Raw genomic sequence first — 16,985 nt, 5'->3', positions numbered from 1 at the left:
AAGGTGGGTGAATCACCTAAGGCCAGGAGTTCAAGATCAGCCTGGCCAACATGGTGAAACCCTATCTCTACTAAAAATATAAAAATTAGCCAGGTGTGGTGGCACATGCTTGTAATCTCATCTACTTGGGAGACTGAGGCACAAGAACTGCTTGAAACCAGGAGGCAAAGGTTGCAGTGGGCCAAGATTGAGCCACTGCACTTCCAGCCTGGGCAAGTAAGACTTTGTCTCAAATAAAAAGGGGGGGGGGGGGAGCCTGACAACATCTGTAACTATGTAAATGACCCAAATACCTAAATACAGCAAATAAAAGACAAAAACTGGCCAGGTGCAGTGCAATGACCGTAATCCCAGCACTGTGGGAGGCCGAGGAGAGCAGATCACTTGAGGTTCAGTGTTCGAGACCAACCTGGCCAACATGGTGAAACTCCATCTCTACTAAAAATACAAAAAAAAATTTAGCCAGGCGTGGTGGTGTGTGCCTGTAATAGCTACTCTGGAGGCTGAGACAGGAGAATCGTTTGAACCCACTAGGCAGAGGTTGCAGTGAGCTGAGATCATACCACTGCACTCCACCCAGGGTGACACTCCATCTCAAAAAAAAAAAGAGACAAAGATTGACAAACTAGATTTTAAAAACATAACCTAAAGCCAAGCATGGTGGCTCACGCCTGTAATGCCAGCAGTTTGGGAGGCCATGACAGGAGGGTCTCTTGAGCTCAGGAGTTCGAGACCAGGCTGGGCAACATAACAAGACCTCGTCCCTACAAATAATAAAAAAATTAGCCAGGTGTGATGGTGCACATGTGTGGTCCCAGTTATTTGGGAGGCTGAGGTGGGGGAACTGTTTGAGCCCAGGAGGTCCAGGTTGCAGTAAACCATGACTGTGCCACTGCAATCCAGCCTGGGTGACAGAGCAAGACCATGTCTCAAAAAAAAAAAAAAAAAAAAAAAGGCCAGGTGCAGTAGCTAACACCTGTAATCCCAGCACTTTGGGAGGCCAAGGAAGGCAGATCACAAGGTCAAGAGTTTGAGACCAGCTTGGTCAACATAGTGAAACCCCGTCTCTACTAAAAATGTAAAAAATTGACCAGGCATGGTGGCGGGCACCTGTAATCCCAGCTATTTGGGAGGCTGAGGCAGGAGAATCATTTCAACCCAGGAAGCGGAGGTTGCAGTGAACCAAGATGACACCATTGCACTCCAGCCCAGGCAACAGTGCAAGATTCCATCTCAAAAAAAAAATGGAAAAGAAAAAGAAAGAAAACATAACCTAACACTATTTTGTGTACAAAAAATTTACTTCGAATAAGCACGCTAAAAGCAAAAAAAATTAAAAAGATATGTGATGCAAACATTAATTAAAGAAAAGCTGGAGTGACTATATTAATATCAGAAACAGTATACTTCAGAGCAAAGAAAAAGTACTAGAGACTAAGAAGGAAATTATTTATTGAGAAAGAGGTCAATCCACCAAGAGGACATAACATTCCTAAATGTGTGTGCACCAAAACAAGACTACAAAATGTATGACAGAAAAACTGATGGAAGAGAATGGAGAAACGCATAAATCCATTATAGAGACTTCAGTATTTCTCTGTAACAACTGTCAAAACTACACATGTATTCACAGAAAGAACATTGAATTCAACCCCATGAACTAACTGGATCCATGGACATTTAGAGAACATTCCACCCACCAAGAGTGGAATACTTTTTTTTTTTTTTTTGAGAAGGAGTTTCGCTCTTGTTCCCCAGACTGGAGCGCAATGGCGCGATCTCGGCTCACCGCAACCTCCGCCTCCCATCTTGGCCTCCCAAAGTACTGGATTGCAGGTGTGAGCCAACGTGCCAAGCCTTTTTTTTTTTTTTTTTTTTTTTTAAGACAGGGCCTCACTCGGTCGCTGAGGCTGGAGTACAGTGGTGCAATCTCAGCTCACTGCAACCTCTGTTTCCCAGGTTCAATCAATTCTCCTGCCTCAGCCTCCCAAGTAGCTGGGACTACAGGCATGTGCCACCATGCCCAGCTAATTCTTGTATTTTTTTAGTAGAGATGGGGAGACTCTGTCTCAAAAAAAAGAAAGAAAAAGAAAATAGACAAAAGTGATGAACAGAGGATATATAAAAGTATTAGTGCTTGTCTCAGGAGCATATATACCAAAATTGAATCAATACAGAGAAGATTAGCATGCTCTCTGCACAGTGATGACATGCAAATTCTTTTTTTTTTTTTTTTTTGAGACGGAGTCTCGCTCTGTCGCCCAGGCTGGAGTGCTGTGGCTGGATCTCGGCTCACTGCAAGCTCCGCCTCCCGGGTTCACGCCATTCTCCTGCCTCAGCCTCCCGAGCAGCTGGGACTACAGGCGCCCACCACCTCGCCCGGCTAGTTTTTTTTGTATTTTTTAGTAGAGACGGGGTTTCACCGTGGTGGCCAGGATGGTCTCGATCTCCTGACCTCGTGATCCACCCGACTCGGCCTCCCAAAGTGCTGGGATTACAGGCTTGAGCCACCGCGCCCGGCCGAGAAGATTAGCATGCTCTCTGCACAGTGATGACATGCAAATTCTTAAAGTGTTCCATATTAAAAAAAAAAAAAAAAAAAAAGGTACCAAATAAGCACCTGAAAAGATGCTCAACATCATTAGCCACTAAGTAAATACGTATTAAAAAACACAATGAGGCGTGTGTAGTGGCCTGTAATCCCAGCACTTTAGGAGACCAGTCTGGAGCACAGCTTTAGCTCAGAAGTCCAAAACCAGCCTAAGCAACATAGCAAGACCCCATCTCTCCAAAAACATATTTTTAAAAACATTGGCTGGGTGTAGTGGCATACACCCATAGTCCCAGCTACTCGGAGGGTTAAGGCGGCAATGAGTCATGAGCATGACACTGCCCTTTTCAAAGCCTAAGTAACAGAGCAAGACACTGTCTCAAAAAAATAATAATATAGGCTGGGCGCGGTGGCTGACGCCTGTAATCCCAGCACTTTGGGAGGCCGAGGTGGAAGGATCACGAAGTCAGGAGATCGAGACCATCCTGGCTAACATGGTAAAACCCCATCTCTACTAAAAATACAAAAAATTAGCCAAGTGTGGTGGCAGGCGCCTGTAGTTCCAGCTACCCGGGAAGCTGAGGCAGGAGAATGGCATGAACCCGGGAGGCTTGCTGTGAGCCCCGATCACGCCACTGCACTCCAGGCTGGGCAACAGAGCGAGACTCCGTCTCAAAAAAAAAAAAAAAAATTAATAATAATAATAATAATACACACAATGAGATATCACTACCACCCATCAAAATTAATAAATGAAGACTTATGTTCACATGAAAACCCGTGTAACGTTTATAGAAGCTTTATTCTTAATAACCTACAAGTGGAAATAACTGAGATTATCTTTCAGCAAATAAGTAAATAAACAAAACTGCTAATTAAACAAAACGCGGTATAACTGTAACAAACACTAAGCAACAACCTGGAGGAATCTCCAAGGAATTAAACCTAGTGTAAAAAAACTCAATCTCAGAAAGTTACATGTTGTTTTGTTTTGTTTTTAGACAGTCTCTCACTCTGTCACCCAGGATGGAGTGCAGTGGCACAATCTCAGCTCACTGCAACCTCTGCCTCCTTCAAGCAATTCTCATGTCTCAGCCTCCCAATCAGCTGAGATTACAGGTGTGTGCCACCACACCTGGCTAATTTTTGTATTTTTAGTAAAGACAGGGTTAAACTATGTTGGCCAGGCTGGCTTCGAACTCCTGACCTCAAGTGACCCACCCACCTCAGCCTCCCAAAGTGCTGGGATTACAGGCTTAAGCCACGCTCCCAGCTTCCAGAAAATTACAAGTTCTATCATCCCATTTATATAATATATAACATCCTTGAGATAACAAAATTACCAAAATGAAGAATACATTAGTGGTTATGACTAAGTCTGGTGGCAGGAGGAAAGCGGGTGTGGCTATAAAAGCACAACAGAAAGGGAGAGGATTCTGGGAAGATGGTGCAATAAGAAGCACCAGGGGCCGGGCGCGGTGGCTCAAGCCTGTAATCCCAGCACTTTGGGAGGCCGAGGCAGGCAGATCACAAGGTCAGGAGATCGAGACCATCCTGGCTAACACGGTGAAACCCCGTCTCTACTAAAAAAAATACCAAAAACTAGCCGGGCAAGGTGGCGGGCGCCTGTAGTCCCAGCTACTCGGGAGGCTGAGGCAGGAGAATGGCGTGAACCCAGGAGGCGGAGCTTGCAGTGAGCTGAGATCTGGCCAGTGCACTCCAGCTTGGGTGACAGAGCGAGACGCCGTCTCAAAAAAAAAAAAAAGAAGCACCAGGAACCTGAGGTTGGGAGCTCAAGACCAGCCTGACCTGCATGGAGAAATCCCATCTCTACTAAAAATACAAAATTAACCGGGCGTGGTGGCGCATGCCTGTAATCCCAGCTACTCGGGAGGCTGAGGCAGGAGAATCGCTTGAACCCAGGAGGCGGAGGTTGTGGTAAGCCAAGATCACGCCATTGCACTCCAGCCTGGGTAACAAGAACAAAACTCCGTCTCAAAAAAAAAAAGAAAAAACAAGTATATGTAAGTCAGCAATGAAGAAAATGCAGGACTTGTACACAGAAAAATCACAAAATTTTACTGAAATAAACTGAAGACAACATAAATAAATGGAGAGACATTTCATGTTTTTGGATTGTAACACCTTAATGTTGCTAAGATGTTACTACTCCAAAGCAATCTACACATTCAATCAAATCCCTATCAAAATCCCAAGAATGCTTTTTGCAGAAATAAAAAAAATATACATTCTAAAACTCATGAAGAATCTCAAGGGACCTCAAATAGTCAAAACAATCTTGAAAAGGAAGAATAAATTTGAAGACATCACACTTCCTGATTTCAAAACTTACTACAAAGCTACAGTAATCAAAACAGTGTTGCTGGGTGCGGTGGCTCGTGCCTGTAATCCCAGGGAGGCTGAGGCGGGTGGATCACCTGAGACTGGGAGTTTGAGATCAGCCTGACCAACATGAAGAAACCCCGTCTGTACTAAAAATACAAAAATTAGCTGGGTGTGGTGGCACGCACCTGTAGTCCCAGCTCCTCGGGAGGCTGAGGCAGGAGAATCGCTTGAACCCAGGAGGCAGAAGTTGCAGTGAGCCGAGATCACGCCACTGCATTCCAGCCTGGGCAACAGAGCAACGATCCGTCTCAAATAAAAAGAAAAAAGGAGCAACAATTATAGAAACATTTAGAAGAAAACACAGGGGGAAATCTTCACTGCACTAAATTTGACAATCATTTCTTGGATATACCAAAAGCAAAGAAAACAAAAACTAAAAAAAGATAAATTGGACTTCATCACAATTAAAATCTCTGTGCATAAAAGGACATGACTATCAACAGAGTGAGGCCGGGCACGGTGGCTCAAGCCTGTAATCCCAGCACTTTGGGAGGCCGAGACGGGCGGATCACGAGGTCAGGAGATCGAGACCATCCTGGCTAACACGGTGAAACCCCGTCTCTACTAAAAAAAATACAAAAAACTAGCCGGGCGCGGTGGCGGGCGCCTGTAGTCCCAGCTACTCCGGAGGCTGAGGCAGGAGAATGGCGTGAACCCGGGAGGCGGAGCTTGCAGTGAGCTGAGATCCGGCCACTGCACTCCAGCCTGGGTGACAGAGCGAGACTCCGTCTCAAAAAAAAAAAAAAAAAAAAAAAAAAACAAAAACAGAGTGAAAAGACAACACACAGAATGGGATAAAGTATTCACAAATCATATTATCTAAGAACGGTCTGGAGTCTAAAATTAGATACTGGGTATAGGATCTAGAAGTAGATAAAGAATACTGATATTTCAACAACAGAAAGTCATACAAAAAGGGCAAAGGATCTGAACAGACATTTCTCCAAAGAATACACACAAATGGCCAACAAGCAGATGAAAAGATGCTTGTATCACTAATCACTGGGAAAATGCAAATCAAAACAAGATACCACTTCACATCATTAGCATGGCTATCATCAAAAACCAGAAAACTGACCAGGTATCATGACTCACACTTGTAATCCTAATACTGGGGAGGCTGAGGCAGGAGAACTGCTTGAGTCCAGAAGTTCAAAATCAGCCTGGACAACATAGTGAAGCTACCTCTCTACAAAAATCAATAAAAAAGGCCGGGCGTGGTGGCTCAAGCCTGTAATCCCAGCACTTTGGGAGGCCGAGACGGGCGGATCACAAGGTCAGGAGATCGAGACCATCCTGGCTAACACGGTGAAACCCCGTCTCTACTAAAAAATACAAAAAAAAAACTAGCTGGGGGAGGTGGCGGGCGCCTGTAGTCCCAGCTACTCGGGAGGCTGAGGCAAGAGAATGGCGTGAACCCGGGAGGCGGAGCTTGCAGTGAGCTGAGATCCGGCCACTGCACTCCAGCCTGGGTGACAGAGCGAGACTCCATCTCAAAATAAAATAAAATAAAATAAAATAAAATAGAATCAATAAAATGAGGTGGCAGTGGTGGTGATGTGTGCCTGTGGTCCCAGCTACACAGGAGTGTAGGTGGGACAAATGCCTGATCCTAGGAGGTTGACACTCCAGTGAGCCATGTTCAAGCCACTGCACTTCAATGCTGAGTGACAGAACAAGACCCTGTCTCAAAAACAGTAACAACAACAGAAAATAACAAGAGTTGAAGAAAACTGAAAAAGACTTGAGTGGAAAAAAACTGAACCTTCATGCATTGTTGGTAGGAATACAAAATGCTGAAGTCTCTGTGAAAAACATTTTGGCAGTTCCTCAAAAGGCCAAACAGGCCGGGCACAGTGGCTCAAATCCCAGCACTTTGGGAGGCCTAGGCCAGCAGATCATCTGAGGTCAAGATATTGAGACCAGCCTGACCAACATTGGAGAAACCCCGTCTCTACTAAAAACACAAAATTAGTCAGGCGTAGTGGCACACGCCTGTAGTCCCAGCTACTCGGGAGGCTGAGGCAGGAGAATCACTTGAAACCGGGAGGTGAAGGATGCAGTGAGCCGAGATCATGCCATTGCACTCCAGCATGGGCAACAAGAGTGAAACTCCGTCTCAGGGAAAAAAAAAAAAAAAAGCCAAACAGAATTACCATACGATCTAGCAACTTCATTCCTAATGTATACTCCCCCATCCAAAAAAAAAAAGAGATTAAAACAGATGGTAGAATACCAATGTTCAGCTTAGCATTATTCACAATAGCAAAAAGGTAGAAACAACCCAAGTTTCCATCAACAGATGAATGGATAAACAAAATACGGTATATACATAATAATGCTTATGTAATATTCAGCTATAAATAAGATTCAAATTCTGATACATGCTACAACATAGATGAACCCTGAAAACATTCAAAGTGAAATAAGCTACATACAAAAGAACAAATATAAGATTCCACTTACATGAGGTAGCTAAACTAGGCAACTTGAAAGAAAACAGAAGTTACCAGGGGCTACAGAGAGGGTGAAATGAGAGTTATGCTTACGGGGTACAGAATTTCTCTTTGGGATTAGTTCTGGAAATATATACTGCTGATGATTATAAAACACTGTGAATGTACTTAATGCCACTGAACTGCATACACAAAAATGGTTAAAATGCTATATTTTGTATTATATGTATTTTATCACAATGAGTAAGGAAAATCTGAATAATCAGATTACCATGTTCATGGATTGAAAAATTCAAAACTATAAAGATGTCCATTCTCACCAGGCGCAGTGGCTCATGCCTGTAATCCCAGCACTTTGGGAGGGCAAGGCGGATCACAAGGTCAGGAATTCGAGACCAGCCTGGACAACATAATGAAACCCCTTCTCTACTAAAAATACAAAAATCAGCCAGGCATAGTGGCAGACGCCTGTAGTCTCAGCTTCCTAGGAGGCTGAGGCAGGAGAATCGCTTGAACCCAGGAGTCGGAGGCTGCAGTGAGCCGAGATTGCACCACTGCACTCCAGCCTGGGTGACACAGCAAGACTCTGTTTCAAAAAGAAAGAAGTCCATTCTCCCCAAATTGATATACACAATCAACGCAAACTCAAAACACTAGCAACATTTTTGTGGAACATTATGGTTCAAAATATTTATCAAATGCAAAGAGCTAAGAAGTGGCAAGATACTTAAAACAATAACAAAAAAGGAACACAATATAGAAGGACTAATTCTATCTGATATCTTGTATCCAGTTATTATTAATATGAAGCTATAGTAATTTTAAAACTGTGGTTCTCCCACAAAGGCACATAAAAAGAACACAAAGTCCAGAAAGAAATCCATACAAATATTAATAGCTTATTTATGACAGTGCCACTGTGGAACTGAGAGGAATAGTGTCAAAACAAATAGATGTCTCTATTTAAAATTTTAAAAACTAAAAATGTTTTGAAAAGAGGTTGGGCACAATGACTCATGCCTATAATCCCAGCACCTTGGGAGGCCAAGGAAGGAGGATCGCTTGAGGCCTGGAGTTCAAGACCAGCCTGGGCAACATAGCAAAACCCCACCTCTATTCTTTAATTAAAAATCTAAAAATTGTTTTTAAAATTTTTTTTTAAAAAAAGAAGATAAGAAACTTGCTCAGTCATATATTTAGTTCATCTAAGCCCATGATCTCTTTGATTTTTTCTTTTTTCTCAGAGATAGGATCTCACTCTGTCACCCAGGCTGAAGTACAGTGGCAGGATCATAGCTCACTGCACTCTTGATGAGTGAATGAACAGGAGTTTATGTTATTTTAGGATATTTAATGTACTGAAACCTAAAATTTTTAGAAAAGGATTTGAGGCAGTCTACAATAAAAGACAAGTATTATAACAATTAAAAGAAGAAAAAGAAGGCCGTGCACAGAGGCTCACGCCTGTAATTCCAGCACTTTGAGAGGCCGAGGTGGGTGGATCACCGGAGGTCAGTAGTTCGAGACCAGCCACGCCAACATGGCAAAACCCCATTTCTACTAAAAATACAAAAAAATTAGCCAGATATGGTGGCGGGCACCTGTAATCCCAGCTACTTGGGAGACTGAGGCAGAAGAATTGCTTGAACCTGGGAGGCAGAGGTTGCAGTGAGCCCAGATCGCACCATTGTACCCCAGCCTGGGCAACAGAGCGAGACTCTGTCTCCAAAAAAAAAAAAAAAGAAAAAAAGAAAAATAATAAGAGCCAGTATGATAGACATCTATTGTTTTTCTGCTTCATAAGCATCCCCCTTCTTTTGCAAACAGCACCCACCCCCCTGCATTATGGAAACTGCTCTTACCCCTGACTCCAACTATGTAGTTCTAGTGAGGGTTGCCATTCACAGTACCCTCCCCACTCCAGCCACAGAGATGATGGGCACATGATCCAAGACAGGCCAATCAGAGTCCTTTCCAGGATTCTTCAAGAAAGCCCCTTCTTCTGGTAGAAGGGGCTGGAAACAAGAGCTGCCAGCAGTCATGGTTCCAGCCTCATGAAGTAGAGTCTGTAGTGTGAGAGAATGAAATCAACACGCAGAGAAACAGAGATAAGAGGTGAAGTCCTAAACCCCATGGAAGGAGAAAGAGGGAATAAATATACTAAAAATGATATTAATACAGCTGATGTAACTAAAGACCAGATTTGGTTCTAGGCTGCCTGGTAACCAGGACAAAAAGATAAACAGAATGTAGTTCACGGATCTATCAAAAAGGAGGAAATATACCAGATACGCAAAGGAGATAATTTTCCTGATGCTTTATTATTAAAAGAACTTCTTGTACATGGATCTTTTATGTTAAGAGTCACTGAAGAACAAAATGGACCGTGTCCATGATGAAAGCGTTATATCAAATACAGATTTTATATGCTATTACTTATAATAACTGAGTTATATCTCAATCATTAAGCACAAGGGAAAAAATAACACAGTAGGCATTTGAAGAAGTGAATATATCAACTAGTTTTATTTTTTCAGGAAGCTTGTCAGCGAAGAGGAAAAGATAAAAGGGCAAAAATGTAAATGGAAAGCAGAATTCATGGGATGATTCAAAAATGTTTGTGAGTTGAATGGGAAAAAAATCAAGTAAACAGGATAGACTGATGACTAGTACTTGGTAAAACAAGACCCTGTCAGAAATATAAAAAGACGACATCAGAAACACAAGTAGTTAATTCCACTTAAACACTACCACCTCTCCTTCTTGAAACGCCAAATGACAACTGAGATAAAGGGCATAAAGCCATAAATATAAAAAAGACTATCCCCGGAAACTTGAAAGGACATATGACAAGTGGGAAACGACTTAGGACCAAACAAAGCCACTGCAGTTAAGTAAGACAAGTCCAAAAGCAATGCATTAGAGCACCAGAAACTGGAGGAACATTAAATACCAGGCATCAGGGGGAGGGGAGATGCACATGCGCAGTGATGTTCTATGTATCCAGGAGGGACGTTTCCAGATGAGGCTACTAACCAAGAGGAACTGTATACCATCTGAAAAGCAATCAAAACAATCCCCTTATCCACTACATACTAACACGTAACTGGCTCTCACCTGCCCTAGAAAACTGCAAAGGTTAATTTTCTAGAGAGGGTAAATGTAAGAAATCTAGACTGAGGGACACCAGGAGCAGCTGAAGAAAAACAAGAATCATAAAAGTGTAATTCTAAATCCTCAAATTCCAACATCCATCTGGCTGAAGGAATATTGGTAACCAGGTTTGTCAACCCCAAACGGGTGATCGTGATCAGATGTATTTCTCTCTTTATAATAAGCTTGGAACCCCGCTAGATCATTTATAATGAAGTCTATCACTCAACAATATCTCCTCACACAGAACTTCCAATCCACTCATCAGGAATTTGTCTTAAATTTGAGGCTGGGCACAATGTCTCACGCCTGTAATCCCAGCACTATGGGAGGCCGAGGCGGGTGGATCACCTGAGGTCAGGTCAGGAGTTTGAGACTAGCCTGGTCAACATGGTGAAACCCCGTCTCTATTAAAAATACAAAAATTAGTCAGGTGTGGTGGTGCATGCCTGTAGTCCCAGCTACTCAGGAGGTGGAGGCAGGAGAATTGCTTGAACCCAGGAGGCGAAGGTTGTGCAGTGAGCCGAGATTGCACCACTGTACTCCAGCCTAGGCAACAGAGTGAGACTGCATGTCAAAAAAAAAGAAAAAAAGGGCCAGGCCCAGTGGCTCACACCTGTAATCCCAGCACTTTGGGAGACCGAGGCGGGTGGATCACCTGAGGTTGGGAGTTCAAGACCAGCCTGACCAACGTGGAGAAACCCCGTTTCTACTAAAAATACAAAATTAGCCGGGCATGGTGGTACATGCCTGTAATCCCAGCTACTCAGGAGGCTGAGGCAGGAGAATTACTTGAACCTGGGAGGCGGAGGTTGCAGCAACCCAAGATCATGCCAGCCTGGGCAATAAGAGCAAAACTCCCTCTCAAAAATAAATAAATAAATAAATAAATATAAAAAATTAAAAAAAAATTGTCTTAAATTTGAATCAATGGCTGAGAATCACCAGATTTTTACATAAAGTCACTAACACGAAAGACAGGCCAAAACAGTACAAAAGAAGACTTCAAGGAGCAGAAGAAAATTTCGTAACTGAAACAAAACAAAAACCTCCAATTAAAGTTATCAGCTAGGCATTGCGAGTCATGCCTGTAATCCCAGCACTTTGGTAGGCCAAGGTGGGTGGATTACCTGAGGTCAGGAGCTCAAGACCAGCCTGACCAACATGGTGAAACCCAGTCTCTACTAAAAATACAAAAAACCCAGAAGGTGGGGGTTGCAGTGTGCCGAGATCACACCAATGCACCTTAGCCTGGGCAACACAGCAAGACTCTGTCTCAAAAAAAAAAGAAAGAAAGAAAAAAGAAGAAAGAAAGAAATTAGTATAACAGACTTGAAAAATTTAAGTGAAGGAGCCGCGCCCGGTGGCTCACACCTGTAGTCCCAGCACTTTGGGAGGCCGAGGCAGGCAGATCATGAGGTCAGGAGATCGAGACCATCTTGGCCAACATGGTCTCTACTAAAATACAAAAAAAAAGAAAAAAATTAGCCGGGCGTGGTGGTGCATGTCTGTAATCCCAGCTACCTGGCAGGCTGAGGTAGGGGAATCGCTTGAACCCGGCAGGCGGAGGCTGCAGTGAGCTGAGATCGCATCACTGCACTCTAGCCTGGAGGCAGAGCAAGACTCTGTCTCAAAAAAAAAAAAAAAAAAAATTAAGTGAAGGAGTGCCAGGAGTAGTAGCACGCCTATAATCCCAACACTATGGAAGGCTGAGAGAATCATTTTCTTTTTATTTATTTATTTATTTTTTGAGACGGAGTCTCCCTGTGTCTCCCAGACTGGAGTGCAGTGGCACGATCTCGGCTCACTGCAAGCTCCGCCTCCCGGGTTCACGCCATTCTCCTGCCTCAGCCTCCCGAGTAGCTGGGACTACAGGCGCCCGCCACCACACCCGGCTAATTTTTTGTATTTTTAGTAGAGACGGGGTTCCACCTTGTTAGCCAGGATGCTCTCGATCTCCTGACCTCGTGATGCACCCAACTCAGCCTCCCAAAGTGCTGGGATTACAGGCGTGAGCCACCACGCCTGGCCACAAACAAAAAAATTTTTAAGTAAAGAGTTGGAAGAGAAAGTGGGGAATCACCTCAGAAAATAGAGTAAAAAGAGCTATACAACTGAAACAGAAAATACAAAAATTATAGGACCAAATTAGAAAGTCCAACATCCAAATTTTTTTAAAAATACAGAAAAGGCAAACAAAACAGAATTGAGGAAATTTTCAAAGGAATCATTCAAAAACTTTCTCTCTGACCTAAACTCACATTCCAAAACATGAGCTAACAAATCAAAAGGATCACTGTGTACCTAGTACAATGTGTAAAAGAAAAGCACACCATCGTGAATATCAGAATAACCAGGTTAAAGAGAAAAATACTAAATCCAGAGAGAACTACCACACACAAATGATTAAAAAGAAATCAGAATAGGCCGGGTACAGTGGCTCATGCCTGTAATTCCAAAACTGTGGGACGCTGAGGCGGGTGGATCACTTGTGTTCAGGAGTTCAAAACCAGCCTGGCCAATATGGTGAAACCCCATCTCTACCAAAAATACAAATTAGCCAGGCATGGTGGCACACACCTGTAATCTCAGCTACTCGGGAGGCTGAGGCAAGAGAATCACTTGAACCCAGGAGGCAGAGTTTACAGTGAGCCAAGATCACACCATTGCACTTCAGCCTGGGTGACAGAGAGACCCTGTCTCAAAAAAAAAAAAAAAAAAAAAAGAAAGAAAAAGAAATCAGAATTGCAGCCGGGTGCAGTGACTCACATCTGTATCCCAACACTTTAGGAGGCCGAGGGAGGTGGATTACCTGAGGCCAGGAGTTTTTTTTTACCCTGGCCAATATGGCAAAACCCCCATCTCTCCTAAAAACATAAAACTGGCCGGGCGTGGTGGCTCCCGCCTGTAATCCCAGCACTTTGGGAGGCCGAGGTAGGTGGATCACGAGGTCAGGGGTTGGAGACCAGCCTGACCAACATAGTGAAACCCCATCTCTACTAAAAATACAAAAATTAGCTGGGTGTGGTGGTGGGCGCCTGTAATCCCAGCTACTCAGGAGGCTGAGGCAGGAGAATTGCTTGAACCTGGGAGGTGGAGGTTGCAGTGAGCCGAGATTGCACCACTGTACTCCAGCCTGGGCAAAAGAGCGAGAATCCATCTAAAAAAACAAACAAACAAAAAAAAAATTGAGCTAGGCATAGTGGCACACGCCTGTAGTCGTAGCTACTAGGGAGGCTGAGGCAGGAAAATCTCTTGAACCCGGGATGCAGAGGTTGTAGTGAGCAGAGTTCACACCACTGCACCCCAGCCTGGGTGACAGAGTGAGACTCCATCTCAAAAAAAAAAAAAAAAGAAAGTAGAACTGCTTTGGACTTGCTAACAGTAACACTAACAGCTAAAAGGCAGCAGAGAAATTATCTTCAAATTCTGAAGGAAAATGATTTCCAACCAAGAATTCTATGTATTCTGTCAAACAATCAAGTAAGATAGCAATCCCATTTTATTAACTATGCAAACCCTAATTTATTTCTCATGTGCCTTTTCCTATGAAGCTGCCAGAAGATGTGCCTTCTTAAATATAAAGAAACAGGGGAGGAGAGGGCTAGAAAAACAAGGAATCCAATAGAAGCAAGAAGAAAACGCCAAGATAATGGTGAAGGGATGTTCCAGTATCCATATAGCAAACCTAAAGAGCAAACAGTCCAGATGGGAGCAAGCACATGGTACCTAGAAGAAGGTCCCTGGTTTAAAAAGGAAAGGAAGGGGGAGGAGAGTAAGACAAGGGAAAGTAAAAGAGGAGAGAGGAAACAGGGAGGAGGAAGGGGTAAGGAAGAAGAGAGAAGAATAAAATCAAAGAGAGGAAAAAGAGGAGAGGGAAAGAAGAGGAAGAAGAAAATAAACAGGAAAGAAGATAAAAGGAAGGAAAGGAAAAGTGAATCTATAAACTACCTAATACAATAACCACGCAGATTATTTAAGCAAGCAATGAGAGAGGCCAGGCATGGTGGCTCACACCTGTAATCCTAGCACTTTGGGAGGCCGAGGCAGGTGGATCACCTGAGGTCAGGAGTTCGAGACCAGCCTGGCCAACATGGTGAAACTCCCTCTCTACTAAAAATACAAAAACTAGCCGGACGTATTGGCGCCTGTAATCCTTGGTACTCAGGAGGCTGAGGCAGGAGAATCGCTTGAATCCAGGAGGTGGAGGTTGCAGTGAGCTGAGATTACCGCCACTATACTCTAGTCTGGGTGACAAGAGCAAAACTCCATCTCAAACAAACAAACAAACAAAAAAAGCAGTGAGAAGATATACAAAGATTTAGTCTTACAGCATTAGGGAAAAAAAAAAAAAAACCACACAAGGAAAGTTGAAATACAGGACAAATATTAATCACAGAGAAAAAAAGAAAAATTAACACCAGAAAGTAATAACACTGCTGTATACTTTTGTCTTCGAAATTTGCAAAAACCAGGAACGGTAGCTCATGCCTGTAGTCCCAGTACTTTGGGAGGCCAAGACTGGAGGATCCCTTGAACCCAGGAGATCAAGACCAGCCTAGCAACATAGTGAGACCCCATCTATACAAAAAATTTAGAAATTAGACAGGCATGGTGGTGTGTACCTGTAGTCCCAGCTACCTGGGAGGATGAGGTGGGAGGATGACCTGAGGTCAGGAGTTCGAGACCAGCCTGGCCTGGCCAACATGGTGAAACCCCGTCTCTACTAAAAATACAAAAATTGCCCAGGCATGGTGGTGCGTGCCTATAAATCCCACCTACTTGGGAGGCTGAGGCAGGAGAATCGCTTGAACCCGGGAAGCAGAGGTTGCAGTGGGCTGAGATCACACCACTGTACTTTAGCCTGGGCAACAGAGCGAGACTCTGTCTTAAAAAAAAAAAAAAGAGAGAGAGAGAGAAACCATTAGACTTAATTAAAAAAAAAAAAAAAAGTCTAGGCCGGACGCGGTGGCTCAAGCCTATAATCTCAGCACTTTGGGAGGCCGAGACGGGCAGATCACGAGGTCAGGAGACCGAGACCATCCTAGCTAACACGGTGAAACCCCGTCTCTACTAAAAAAAAATACAAAAAGTAGCCGGGCGAGGTGGCGGGCGCCTGTAGTCCCAGCTACTCGGGAGGCTGAGGCAGGAGAATGGCCTAAACCCAGGAGGCGGAGCTTGCAGTGAGCTGAGATCCGGCCACTGCACTCCAGTCCGGGCGACAGAGCGAGACTCCCCCTCAAAAAAAAAAAAAAAAAAAAAAAAAGTCTAAACACAAAAACAGAATAAACAGATACACCATATGCTAGGCAATTTATCAAAGTATATCTATGTTTTCAACTCTCTTACTAGTTTTGTAGGCAGGTTAGAAAAGACTACAAACAAGTATTAAGCACCTATGTCATTCCTGCCCTTATGCTAGGCTTTTCTCACATTAAAAGGAAAAGGAAGGCCGGGCGCGGTGGCTCAAGCCTGTAATCCCAGCACTTTGGGAGGCCGAGACGGGCGGATCACGAGGTCAGGAGATCGAGACCATCCTGGCTAACACTGTGAAACCCCGTCTCTACTAAAAAATACAAAAACTAGCCAGGCGAGGTGGCGGGCACCTGTAGTCCCAGCTACTCGGGAGGCTGAGGCAGGAGAATGGCGTAAACCTGGGAGGTGGAGCTTGCAGTGAGCTGAGATCCGGCCACTGCACTCCAGTCTGGGCGACAGAGCAAGACTCCACCTCAAAAAAAAAAAAAAAAAAAAGGAAAAGGAATTCAAGAAACAAGCTAGTAAAACTGGCTGTGTTATCTATGATGGTAAGCACCAAATCTGTTAATTTTTGAAAACCACCTCTTTGAAAGCTATAGGAACTTAGGATATTATGCTGAATTTAAAATCGAATACTAGATTATGAGTCAGCAGTAACGAAAAAAATTCAGTAAATGTTCAACTTTAAAGACATTCTATTTAAAGTGTACAGGGTAAAAAGCTTGTACAGAAATAAAAAAGTTATTTGTGTCATAAAAAAAAAAAAGATACAATCCGAGTACTTTTCGGTACTCACCCTGGCTTCTTGCAATTAGAAATCAAAGATAAGTTGGCCGGGCACTGTGGCTCACGCCTATAATCCCAGCACTTTGGGAGGCTGAGGCAGGCAGATCATGAGGTCAGAAGTTCGAGACCAGCCTGACAAATGTGGTAAAACCCCGTCTCCACTAAAAATACAAAAATCAGCCGGGTGTGGTGGTGCGCGCCTGCAATCCCAGCTACTTAGGAGGCTAAGGCAGGAGAATCACTTGAACCCCTGAACCCAGGAGGCAGAGGTTGCAGTGAGCTAAGATCACATCACTGCACTCCAGCCTGAGTGACAGAGTAAGACTCCCTCTCAAAAAAATAAACAAATCAAAAATAAATCTAAAAATAATTTTTAA

At 43.7% G+C, this 16,985-nt stretch overlaps 1 protein-coding gene, 1 non-coding gene and 1 pseudogene across 3 annotated transcripts in view; 1 reads left to right on the top strand and 2 right to left on the bottom strand.

The window, feature by feature from the left end:
- Window positions 1-16,985, bottom strand: part of LOC117082658 (protein AF-10) — a 221,636-nt gene that overhangs the window by 186,806 nt on the left and 17,845 nt on the right. Inside the window, exon 3 of the mRNA XM_033209556.1 lies at window positions 9,276-9,479. The gene's annotated coding sequence lies outside the window, so the exon portion shown is untranslated. The remainder of the gene's footprint in view (window positions 1-9,275; window positions 9,480-16,985) is intronic.
- On the top strand, window positions 2,134-2,236 carry LOC117082882. Its single transcript, XR_004436810.1, has one exon. It is a non-coding gene; the product is annotated as a U6 spliceosomal RNA (small nuclear RNA).
- Window positions 9,915-10,917, bottom strand: LOC117082659 (annotated as a pseudogene). Its single transcript, XR_004436722.1, has one exon. The product of XR_004436722.1 is annotated as an uncharacterized LOC117082659 (transcript).

The sequence above is a fragment of the Trachypithecus francoisi genome, unplaced genomic scaffold, assembly GCF_009764315.1.
Source record: "Trachypithecus francoisi isolate TF-2019V2 unplaced genomic scaffold, Tfra_2.0 Lachesis_group9, whole genome shotgun sequence".
Lineage (NCBI taxonomy): Eukaryota > Metazoa > Chordata > Mammalia > Primates > Cercopithecidae > Trachypithecus > Trachypithecus francoisi.
This window is presented reverse-complemented; position numbering and strand designations above follow the sequence as displayed.